We start from the raw sequence: 11,265 nt of genomic DNA, 5'->3' as shown, positions 1-11,265 counted from the left end.
AAAAAAACAAATCGTTTAAATAATAGGTATACAGCTGGACCCATTACAACAATGAGATGTACAAGTCATTATATCGAAACAAACTTTAAAATTTTGGTGGAAGGGAAAGATTGGGTGGGGAGCGAGGAGAGGACGGGAAGTTCTGGGAAGGGGAAACAACGGAGGAGGCTACAATGTTTTATAAGAAATGTACTTATTATCTTGCCCATGTAATTGAAACCCCTTTGTACAGTATTTTCACAACAACAAAAAAATAAATTTAAATATAGAATGAAATTAGTTCCAATTATGCATTGCATTAAGGTATTTAGAAAAAAACCGAGAAACTTAAAGGGGCATAAGATTTTTTTATTGGAAATGAAGGGATATTGGAATATGGTTCTCTACATTTTAAGCAATTTGCTTAAAAGAATAGGCAAAATAAAATTTACATTTGCAGCAGACTTGAGACGTTAAATTTTGTATATTGAAAGGGAAACAAGCCTCAACAATATGCCAATTCTCTCTCCTTATTTATCTCTAAAGGTTTATGCTTCTGGTATCTGAATATTAAAACTTCAAAAAATTATGTTTAGCTAGTTGTGCAAACGGGTTTTGCTTCATCATGTCAGTGTTGAATAGAGTGTATGTGCATTTCAATATACAGTGCATCTGGATCATTGTCAAAGTTTACATTTTTCTTCCTTCCCTTACTCAACCCCACCTATTTCTTCATGTTTCCTACTTATATTCTGACATGTGTACATTGAATGTTATTACTGTATTAGTCCACCATCATTTCCCTCTCCATTCTTCTACCCTACTCCCTTTTAGCCCATATCCCCTTTTAAGACTCGTTTCAACTTCATGGTATTTTGTTAAATATCTCTAATTTGGCATTTGGCTATGGGCTTGCCACATCCTCTCTTCCATGTTTGACCTACAAAAATGAGTACATTTCTCCACATTTCTAATCTCTGAATGACTAAGATAGATCTCCTTTACTATTCACCTTCTGTCCTAAATTTAGAATTGGACTTTCAGGGCCATCCAATAGAGCATTTTTATTCTCTACACACTGCAGATGGAAGGGAAATAATTTCCATGCTCTCAGCAATCCATCATGAATTCCCATCGCTTATCACCTCAGCAGTCTAAATTTAAAGTCATATTTTCTGGATTATTTTCACACAGTATAAGTGAATATCAAGGGTAATTTACCTAGTATTGGAAGTTTAGGGACGATCTTCAATTTCTGATGATAGAAGCAGGAATCAGTTTCAATTTTCAGATTCCACTATGTAGTGAGCCCTGTAGTCTTCTAAATTTTCGATAAATTTTGAGTTACTTTTTGTTAATAATTTAAAAAGTTTTATTTCAGTATTTGAAATGCTGCTCCAATTATTTTAAAAGTTTCACAATAAGTTAAACTGAAATTTTTCCTCCCGTGTTCCCCACTAGTTCAGGTTAAGTCTCCTTTCGCTTTATTTTTTTGAGAGACCAAGGGATGAGGGTAAACAGAGAGATGATCATTACTCAGATATCTCTTTCCTCTTATGTTTCTGCTGTTCTTGTTGTGAGGAAGACTGGAGCAGGGAACAAGAGTGATGCTTGACTTCACCATACAAGGGAGCATTCCTGGCATGTCAATTATTGTTTCTCAGAATCACTTATATTGCTTACTCTTGCTTCTCTCTGACAGTAACCTAACTGTGGCTTCCTTGGTGCAGAAGGAAGCACACTAACCCATAAATTGTTATTTTATATCTCAGCTTACTATACCAAAAATAAAAAAAATGGCTACATAAATGCAAAGGTACTGATTGTCCAACAAATCCTTAATGAGGAGCAGACAATTCTACTCAGCTACCCCCTCCTCTCATATCCTCCCTTTCACTCCCCTCCCCTCATTAAACTTCCCTTCCTTTCTTCTTTCTTTGTGTCTCTCTCCTGCATATTCATCTCTATCTTCTCATTTTCTCTTCCAGTAGCAAGTGCTTTGGTTTATCAGAAAACACATAAATAATTGAACAAATATTTTTTCTCCTCTTTTTCTGTTTTTTTTTTTTCCTTAAGAAGTGAGTTCTAGCACAGCACCAGTGGCTTACACCTAGATAGTCGGTAGGTTCAAATTTGACAATTGCAATTCGAAGCTATTCCAAATAGGTAAACCTAAGAGATTCTTTTCTCCACTTGTGGTAAATGGAAGAAGTGAAGGTGTGGCTCAGGTGGCATAGAGCAAACATTGAGAATTAAAGCCCAGATAGAACTCAAGGCCAGGAGTTCAAACCCCAGTACCAGCACAATATTAAAATGAATCCTTTGTCTTTGAAAAGGGATATTTCTCCAAAAATTCATACCCAGGACAATTTTCAAGGTCCAAGACTCTTTTTAAGGCTATTTGTTCATCTTAAACTGATTCCTCTGCTTGATTCATATTATGGAAAATAGGAGTCACACTTCATATTAAAAAGTATGCACATTACTGAAGAGTTCTTACAATTTTTAATGTAAAGGAAGCATGAGAGAAGAATTCACCTCACTTGGGAGAGTTAGATTTGCCTCACTGACAGAATTTTGCAAGTAAATGAGGATCTGTTTACATGTAAAGAAGTCTATATAGATGGTTTTCTAAGAGAGAGAACAAGCTACCTGTTTCCAAGTTTGAATCAGATTAAGTTTATTCCTATGATATGGTAAAGAGAAGCTCATCTCATACAACACTATGCAGACAGTAATTTCAAAAGTATTAAAAACCCATGTCTATGTTTTGAACAGCTAAGTTTTCACAAACAAAAAACAGTTTACTGAGCCTAGAAAATATAAGTTAGAGCAATAGGAACTCTGCTAAATATATTTAATGGCTGAGTGATATGTGTAAAAGAGTTCTGTAATCACAACTAAACTATAAATTTATTTATCATGTCCCTAACAAGAATCTCTAAGATAGGCCTTGCTAAATCTGTCATAGAGGGCGGTGTTTATGCAATTGTCAGGTTTCTTTAGGGTCCAATATCGTCCACAGTCGCTTGGGTTGCAAACTGCTCACACCACATGCAGTGTCTGGAAACACATGCTGTCTTGCTAGGCACCTAAAGAATTTTTGTGCCACTGTGAATAGTTATTGGTTTTTCTTCTTGTAATTATACGTCAGTGTGAAGTCCTTTCATGATAAGAATAATAGTTTCTGTTTCTTTGTTCCACTAACAAATCTCAGATATAAGTATAGTTGGAAGCCCGTGGCTCATGCCTATAATCCTAGCTACTAAGGAGGTTGAGATCTGAGGATCACAGTTCAATGCCAGCCCAGGCAAGAAATTGCATGATAATCTTATCTCCAATAAACTACCAGAAAACTGGAAGTGGGGCTATGTCTCAAGCGGTAGAGCTCTTGCCTTGAGCTGAAGAATACTTGGATATCATCTAAGCCCAGAGTTCAAGCCCCACGACTGACCAAAAAAAATATCTATCTATCTATCTATCTATCTATCTATCTATCTATCTATCTATCTATCTATCTATCTATCTATCTATCTATCTATCTATCTATCTATCTATCTCTCTCTCTCTCTCTCTCTCTCTCTCTCTCTATCTGTCTATGTATCTATGATGAGATGAATTACATTTAAATATAAATCAATATTTGTGATACACATTTAAAATATAAGTAAATATATGATATATTTATAATATATACATATATTTACATACAAAAGGCCATATTATATCTGTATGTTTATAAATATACTTGTAATTTATATCCAAAGAATACATCTGAAGATTTGGGGGAAAATGTAGAGTGTCTAAATCCTTACTACTGACCCAGCATACTTTCAGTAATTTTTTTCTACTTATTACAATGTCTGGAGTACTAAGACTGAATGATTATGAAACAGAGTTGTTGTTTTATTCCTTATGATTTTGGATTAGAAACATCTACTTACTTGGTATAAAACCTACCAAAATGTGATCTTGAAATCACACTCCACAAACTGGACATATCCATCAATTTAGCCACTTACAGGTCTCAAACTTTTATTTGAATCCTGTATCTCACATACATTCAGTTTCCTTTGAGTCATCTACATGTACATACATGCCTAGGTTTTTATGCTCACTTACATCCCCATACTCACATGACATACTAAATGTAACATTATAATAAAAATAATATATATACTGAAAAAGAACACCTTTGCAAATGTAATTAAATTTTATTTTTAAATACAATGGATTATTGAAAGCTGAGAGATGTTTCAAATAGTAGAATGCCTGCCTAAAGAGCATGTTTCTTATTCCAAAAATCATTTCCATTCTTCCTTCTCCCACATAAGAACATAAATAACTACAGAATTAACTACATGTCCTTAATCACTCATTGAAGAAAGAAACTGTAATACACACACACACACACATACACACACATGCAATGATATACTATTTAGCCACACATAATTGTGAAATCATATCATATTCAAGAAAATAGAATTGGAAACTTTCATATTAAAGCAATTAGCGATGCTGTGAAAAACAAATATTAGATTACTCATATGCAGACTCTAGATGCAGAAAATAATATGAATGACCCAGGTGTAAAATATGGAAATGATTAAGTTTGGAAAAAAGTAAGAGAGGAGATGAAGAGAAATATTGTGGAGTAAATATGTTCAAATATTTCATAAGTTAGTATGAAGACATAATAAAAAATAAGTATAAAAATAGGATAATGAAATTAATAAAAGGAATAAAATTTAACAAGCTACATTATGTAAACATATGTGTATAACACAATAAAATACTTTTGTGAAATTAATATTTGCTAATAAAAAGTAAAATTCATTCCAGTTGTTATAGATTCATATGTTAGTTTCCATTTTTAGCTCAGATATTTCCCTGATAAAGTAAATGGAGAAATAGGTTTTGCTCATTTAGAAGGACAATCTTGTCTAATTAGCATTAAAGTATTCTAGATAATTACTGTCAATGTGAAATTGTTCAAATTATTATATTAGAATATTTCCAATTAACTCATCAAAATATTACTCTATAGGATAATACTTTTTGCTATTTATTGAATATTTTTCTACTCAATTACTATATACCATTTTCTGAATGCAGTTTGGTATATGTAACTAGGATATGTTATACCTGACCAGGAAATCAATTATTCAAACAGTTTTTATCAAAAATGACTATAACGAAATAAAGAGGTAAATCCAAATTATGTATATTTGAAGACAATATTTGCTTAGTCCTCTTCTCACATTCAACATTCCTTTTTTGAGAATAATACACATTGTAGAGGAATGCTTAACATGTTTTAGAGAAATAGGTTGACTTTAGTCGAATGAGTTGCTCTATGCTGCAGTTTGGTTTACTTTTTATCCAGAAGAGCTAAATTCTTACCTTATGATTTTCCTTAGACTTTATACTCAGGTTTAACCTCTGATGGGTGACAGATAAAGGTATACACATTTTTTAACAGTGGCTAAATTTAGGCTGAGAAATCTATGTACAACTTTACTCATGCAGATAGATCTCATCAGTCATGAGACTACAATATCAAAATGTTAACCTATGCTTCCTGAAATCATGCTGATGAGATTTTATGTATTATAAACAGTGGTTATTAGCATTTGTTTTGTAAACAACATCATTTCATGGGTTAGGAACTGAAGTGACATATTATACCCACAACAAAATTTAAGGAGGCATCCAAAATTAGTTACCAAGATATAAAACATTTAACACAATGTTTTAAAAATGCAAGACAAAGGAAATAATTTATGAAAAAAGCCAACATTTAAAATAAATACAGAATCAGTATGACTGATTTTTCTTTTTATCCCAGTTGCAATACGGATTGCATGATAACTTTTCTAGTTACATGTTTAGTTAGGTCTTGATATTTAGTTGGAGAATTTATGTTCTTTCATATATTCATTTGTCAGAACAAACAGGAAATGAATTCCATGCCAGAGTCAACATCCATAATAATTTTAGAGTTGTATTCTACTACTTTGCCAAAGTTTCAAATCAGCTCGAGTAACTTGGGTCTTCTTTGGATCTAACTAATTAGGTATACAATTTGGTCAGTACTAGATTTTGACCACCATTTATTAAAATATTATTTTTCAGAAACTACTACTATTCTCTCTTTTCATGAGATTTTTAATTTCATTTACATAATGTGCTGATGTTTTTCTTTAGATAATCCACATTCAGTCTTCTAAAAACAGTATAATTTGGAGTATTTTTAAATTATGTACACTCATGTACACTGCTCAGATTCTATTTTTTGCACATTTTGTTCTTGTTAAGTCAGTAGTATTTAGTTCTCATTATGGATATTTTGGAATTACTAATTGCATTTTGGAATTTTTAAGAATGTTATGATTTTTGTGATTTACTACTGTAGCATTTTTTCTTTTAAATATGTGTAGATCTTACTTTGCATACAGTTACATTTGTTTTAAACAATTTGATCCATTCAAGGGATTTTCTACATTAGGTTGATCCAGATGAATTTAATTACAAATTAACACAACCTTATTTCTGAGAGACAGTTATACTTATAGCTCTACTTAAATTAACATGTGTTTGAAGGTTTTGTAGTTTAAAAAAATAAGCTGGGCACATGTTTTTTTTCCTGGGGAAGTTACAATTTTGTTGGTTGTTTTTCCAACTGTGATGACTTCAACTTATGTGTGCACTTTATTTCAATTGTTTTGTGCCTATATTTTGTTTCATATAACGGAAAATACAAAAAGAATCAGTGATTTAGAACTTTTCCAAATAGAATTCTAAGAGAGACACTTGAAATTTTGTGACAACTGGGAAAAGGGACGTCTTCTTAGTGGAGGGGTTAACAGAATAACAGAGACATTGTTTGATGAGATTTGAATTCTGCCACTTCCTGCCTCACTATTTCCGATGGTATGACTTCACCGTATTTATTGGAAAGAAAATAATTTTGTCTGTATGAATTCACAGTTTTTGGTTTAATTGGGCCACACTACACATTCATATTTGATTTTACCTCTAAAATCATTTCTCCTTAGTTTAAAAACACGGATGTGAATTTATAATGTAAAATAGCACCTAGAATTCATATGAAATGGTCCAAATTATTTAAAATGTAATGATTATAGTGTGTGAGATTGTATGTAATAATTGATTTTGGGGAAAGTCAATTACAGTGGATTTTCGGGAAATAATAGAGTAATAGAATTATATTTGATTCTATAAAAAATTCACAGTTACATCTAAAAATAACTCAGTTATAAGCTAATTCTGAAAAAATAAGATTGTTTACAGGAAAAAGCTAGAAGTTACAATAAGATTGCTTTTTAAAAATTGGCTTGGATCTGGACTTTGGTAGCTCATGCCTGTAATCCATGCTACTCAGGAGTCTGAGATCTGAGAGTAGTGGTTGCAAGCCAGCCTGGGCAGAAAAGTCTGTGAGACTCTTATCTCCAATAAACCACCTTAACACCAGAAATGTCACTGTGGCTCAAGAGGTACAGTGGTAGCTTTGAGCTGAAGAGCTGAGGGACAATGACCAGGCCTAGAGTTCAAGGCCCACAACCAACCAAAAAATTGACATGGAGTTTTACTATATTATTTCATGATTTTTTATGCATGGTTGTTCAGTGAAAATGTCATTGGTTTTTATATTTTGTGTTGGCATAAAATGAGCCTACTATTGTCCTAAATTAATCAAAAAAATTTCCTATTCAATGACTGCATAAATTTTTTGGGTAATGGTTAAAATCAAGTTGCCTTTTTGAAATAAAATATTTATATCACCCCCCAAAAAAGAGGAACAAAGTGAAATAAATGCCAGAAACTTACTCTGTAAATCTTAATGGACTAATAGCCTGTCAGTTTGTTTTAACTTTTAATCAAAAATTAAAGTAATACTGGGTAATATGAACCCATTTAAATTTCTTCATCCTTGTCATTTAAGATTCACTTTAAAAAGAAGTTCAACAGGTCATTGTTTTTTCCTTACTTTTCCAAAGAAATGATCATTTCATCATTATAGTGTATAGCACAATTTACTCAGAAATCATTTCTTAAGGAAAAAGATTTTTTCCCATTCTATGGTTTGCTTCAGTCTATATTTAAACTGCATACCACAACTTACCCACCCTATTGTCTGTCTTTTCATTTGAAACATTTCAAAAGTTTTCCTTCCCTGGTGTGTCAGCCAGCAAAGTTTTACAAAACAGCATGCTTTCATTCATTGTGCTTTCCAAAATATATCTCAAAAATGCCAACAATGAAACACAGTCTGAAACATCTGTGGACTTTTCCACTTTTAGTGGAAAAATCACTTAGAACCAGCTGTTGACATTAATTGCTCTGTCAATTCCATGCTTTAGAACAGCTGCATTTGACAATGGCGCACTTGCTAATTCATTTACCACATCTGGTTTGTTTTCAGGAAGGACTGTGTTCATGGAAGATGGTAATAGATGAGTTTTGCAATTATGTAGTTTAATAGAGCTCTGAGTTGTGGATATAGAACATCCATTTCAGTGATTAAATATTTAAATTAAATCCCATAAAGTATATTCCTTCAATTTTCTGGGTAAAGTGTTCCACAATCTAGGTATATTTAAAGAAATATTATATGTTGTTTCCTTGGTGACAACGTAATTGGAGGACTTAAAATTTTATATACCATGGCTGTCTTAAATGAGGTAGATGTACTTGGGTTGGCATGCAAAACTTTTGGTAAGTAAGGTAAGTGCTCTACCACTGAGCCACCTTCCCAGCCCTTCATGCATGCAAAACTTTTGGGACAGCATTAATGTTTGAATCTTGGATAGGATTTGATTGGGAATTTTGGCAGACTTTCATAGTATAAGAAGAAAAACGAAAGGCAATACTAATATTTTTTTGGGGGGGTCCGGTTGTGGGGTCTGAACTCTGGGCCTGGGCATTGTCGCTCAGCTATTCAGCTCAAGATCAGTGCTCTCCCACTTGAGCCACAGCACCACTTCTGGCTTTTTTCTTTTTGTTTATGTGGTGCTGAGGAATCGAACGAAGGTCCTCATGAATGCAAGGCAAGGGCTCCACAACTAAGCCACCTTTCCAACCCCAGTAATTCTTTTCTCTGCTACATTGTTATATTAGTTTATTCAAACACACACATACACACATACAAACACACAGATACACACATTTGTAGTATAAAGACCAACTCCATCTGCAAGGAAATATTTTAATAGGAATTCCATAAAATATTTAGTCTGCTGAGTTCTGATTAGAATTTACAGAAATATCTACTTGCTTCTTACCCTGGACAAGTCATTATCATTTGTGAAGATGTTGCCAATTGAATTTAGAATGCCCCAGAAAGATCTATTTGTTAAAGAAAAATGACTTTCTATTTCCTCCCAGACTGTGGAGAATATTTGAATAGTTCTGGAGATTAAGTTCTTCAGCGTGAAAGCTATGAGAACTTAGACTCGCAACTACTTCCTTATTTTATCTTTTATTCAGTCTAGGTCAAAAACTTTTCTCTTTGACATACTCCCCATCTTGCCATTGTCTAGTCACAGGCTCCCAAAGCAATAAAACCAACTGAACATACACTAAAATCTTCAAACTTGTAAATCTGGATAAGCATTTCTGTTTAATAAGTCGACAACATTACTTATTATGGTAGGATATAAAGCTAACACAGAAGTCTAGTCTTTCTAACAACGTAGAGTATATTAAATTATGCTTCATTATAAAATATCTAACTCCATGTTTTATTTTGTGTTTTTGTTTCTGTTGATCCCAGGGCTTAAACTCAGGGCCTGGATGGTGTTTTTGTGTTCTAAACCAGTGCTCGACATACAATCTGAAATGGAACTCCATTTGCCCTGGTGGTTAATTGGAGTTAAGAATCTAAAGAACTTTCCTATGCTGGCTGGATTTGAACTGTGATCTTCAGATCTTAGTCTCTTAACTAGCTAAGATTACATCCTTGAGCCACCAGTGCCTACCCATGTTGCATATTTTGTGTAATTCAAATTTTCAGTATTGTATAGATGCTCATACTACAATATAAAATAACTTATCCTAGTTTTCACTGTATTTGATGTTGGTATAATTTGTGGAGGGGAAGGGAAAAACCAAATTGTTTAAATAAGGATAAGGTGGACCCAGTGCAAAAATGAGATGTACAAGATGTTATGTAGAAAAACGAAATGTACAACTTTGGCTCAAGATGGGAGAGAGGGTTGGGAAGGGGAGATGGAAAGAGATGATAAAGGGATAGAAAGGAGGAGGTAACAATGCTTGATAAGAAATGTACTCATTACATTGTGCCTGTAGTTGTAAACCCTCTGTATGTTATTTTCACAAAAAAAACCTAAAAACATAATAAGGATATTTGTAAAGTATATAATGAAGGAAGAATTTTAATCCTTTACAAAATCTATGCAAAATCTATGCTAAACTATCTATATTTTACTGTACCTTTCCTGCAACCAGTTTGATATAATTTAATACCTGTCACGCAGTTTCTCTATATTCTACTGGAGATTTAATTTTTGTTGTATGTATGTATGTGTATATTTATATGTATATATCTATCTATCTGTATATGTCCCAATGTGGATCATCAAACTTGAAACTTTGCTTTTTTTTTTTTTTTTGCTGTTCAGCAGTTAACCTGGTCAGCTCAATCTGTGACAATATCTGTGCTCATTCTGATCATTCCTTTATTTACCACACCATCAGCCTTTTAAAATCAGCTTTATTTCCAGAGATGATTACCAATCAGTCCAACCAATATACACCCAGAGGATTTTAATAAAACAAGCTTTAAGGAAGGAAGATAACATGAAGTGACAACTACAAAATTTCTACAGAGACCTGACATCTTTCACATTTCTGCCTTCCTCCTGATACTTAAGCAAGCATTGACTAACACCATAAATAATACTGTAATTATAACTTAAAGATCAGTGTTTTTGCAACCTGAGGCCTTCTTTTCCATGATTTTTGACATAAAATTTTATGAGACTTTTTTGATTGTGATGGGATTCCATCCAAAACAAAGCCATGTATATCAAGAAAGCCAATGTTTTCAACTCAGAGTACTAAACAAAAGAGGGAGAAAGTTAAGGTTAGCTATATATGTTAAGCACAAATATAGGCAATATCAAGATGTTTTGTAATTGTAAACTTTTACTGGATAAAATCCCTTAATTATATAATATTATCTACTTGGAAAACAGAGCTTAGATAATTCTAGTTCCAGGCAAAATGTTTTATGCTTGT

Source organism: Dipodomys spectabilis, unplaced genomic scaffold (assembly GCF_019054845.1).
Source record: "Dipodomys spectabilis isolate Male_0828 unplaced genomic scaffold, ASM1905484v1 ptg000814l, whole genome shotgun sequence".
Taxonomy (NCBI): domain Eukaryota; kingdom Metazoa; phylum Chordata; class Mammalia; order Rodentia; family Heteromyidae; genus Dipodomys; species Dipodomys spectabilis.
The sequence above is the reverse complement of the archived record's forward strand: the minus strand, read 5'-3'. Positions refer to the sequence as shown.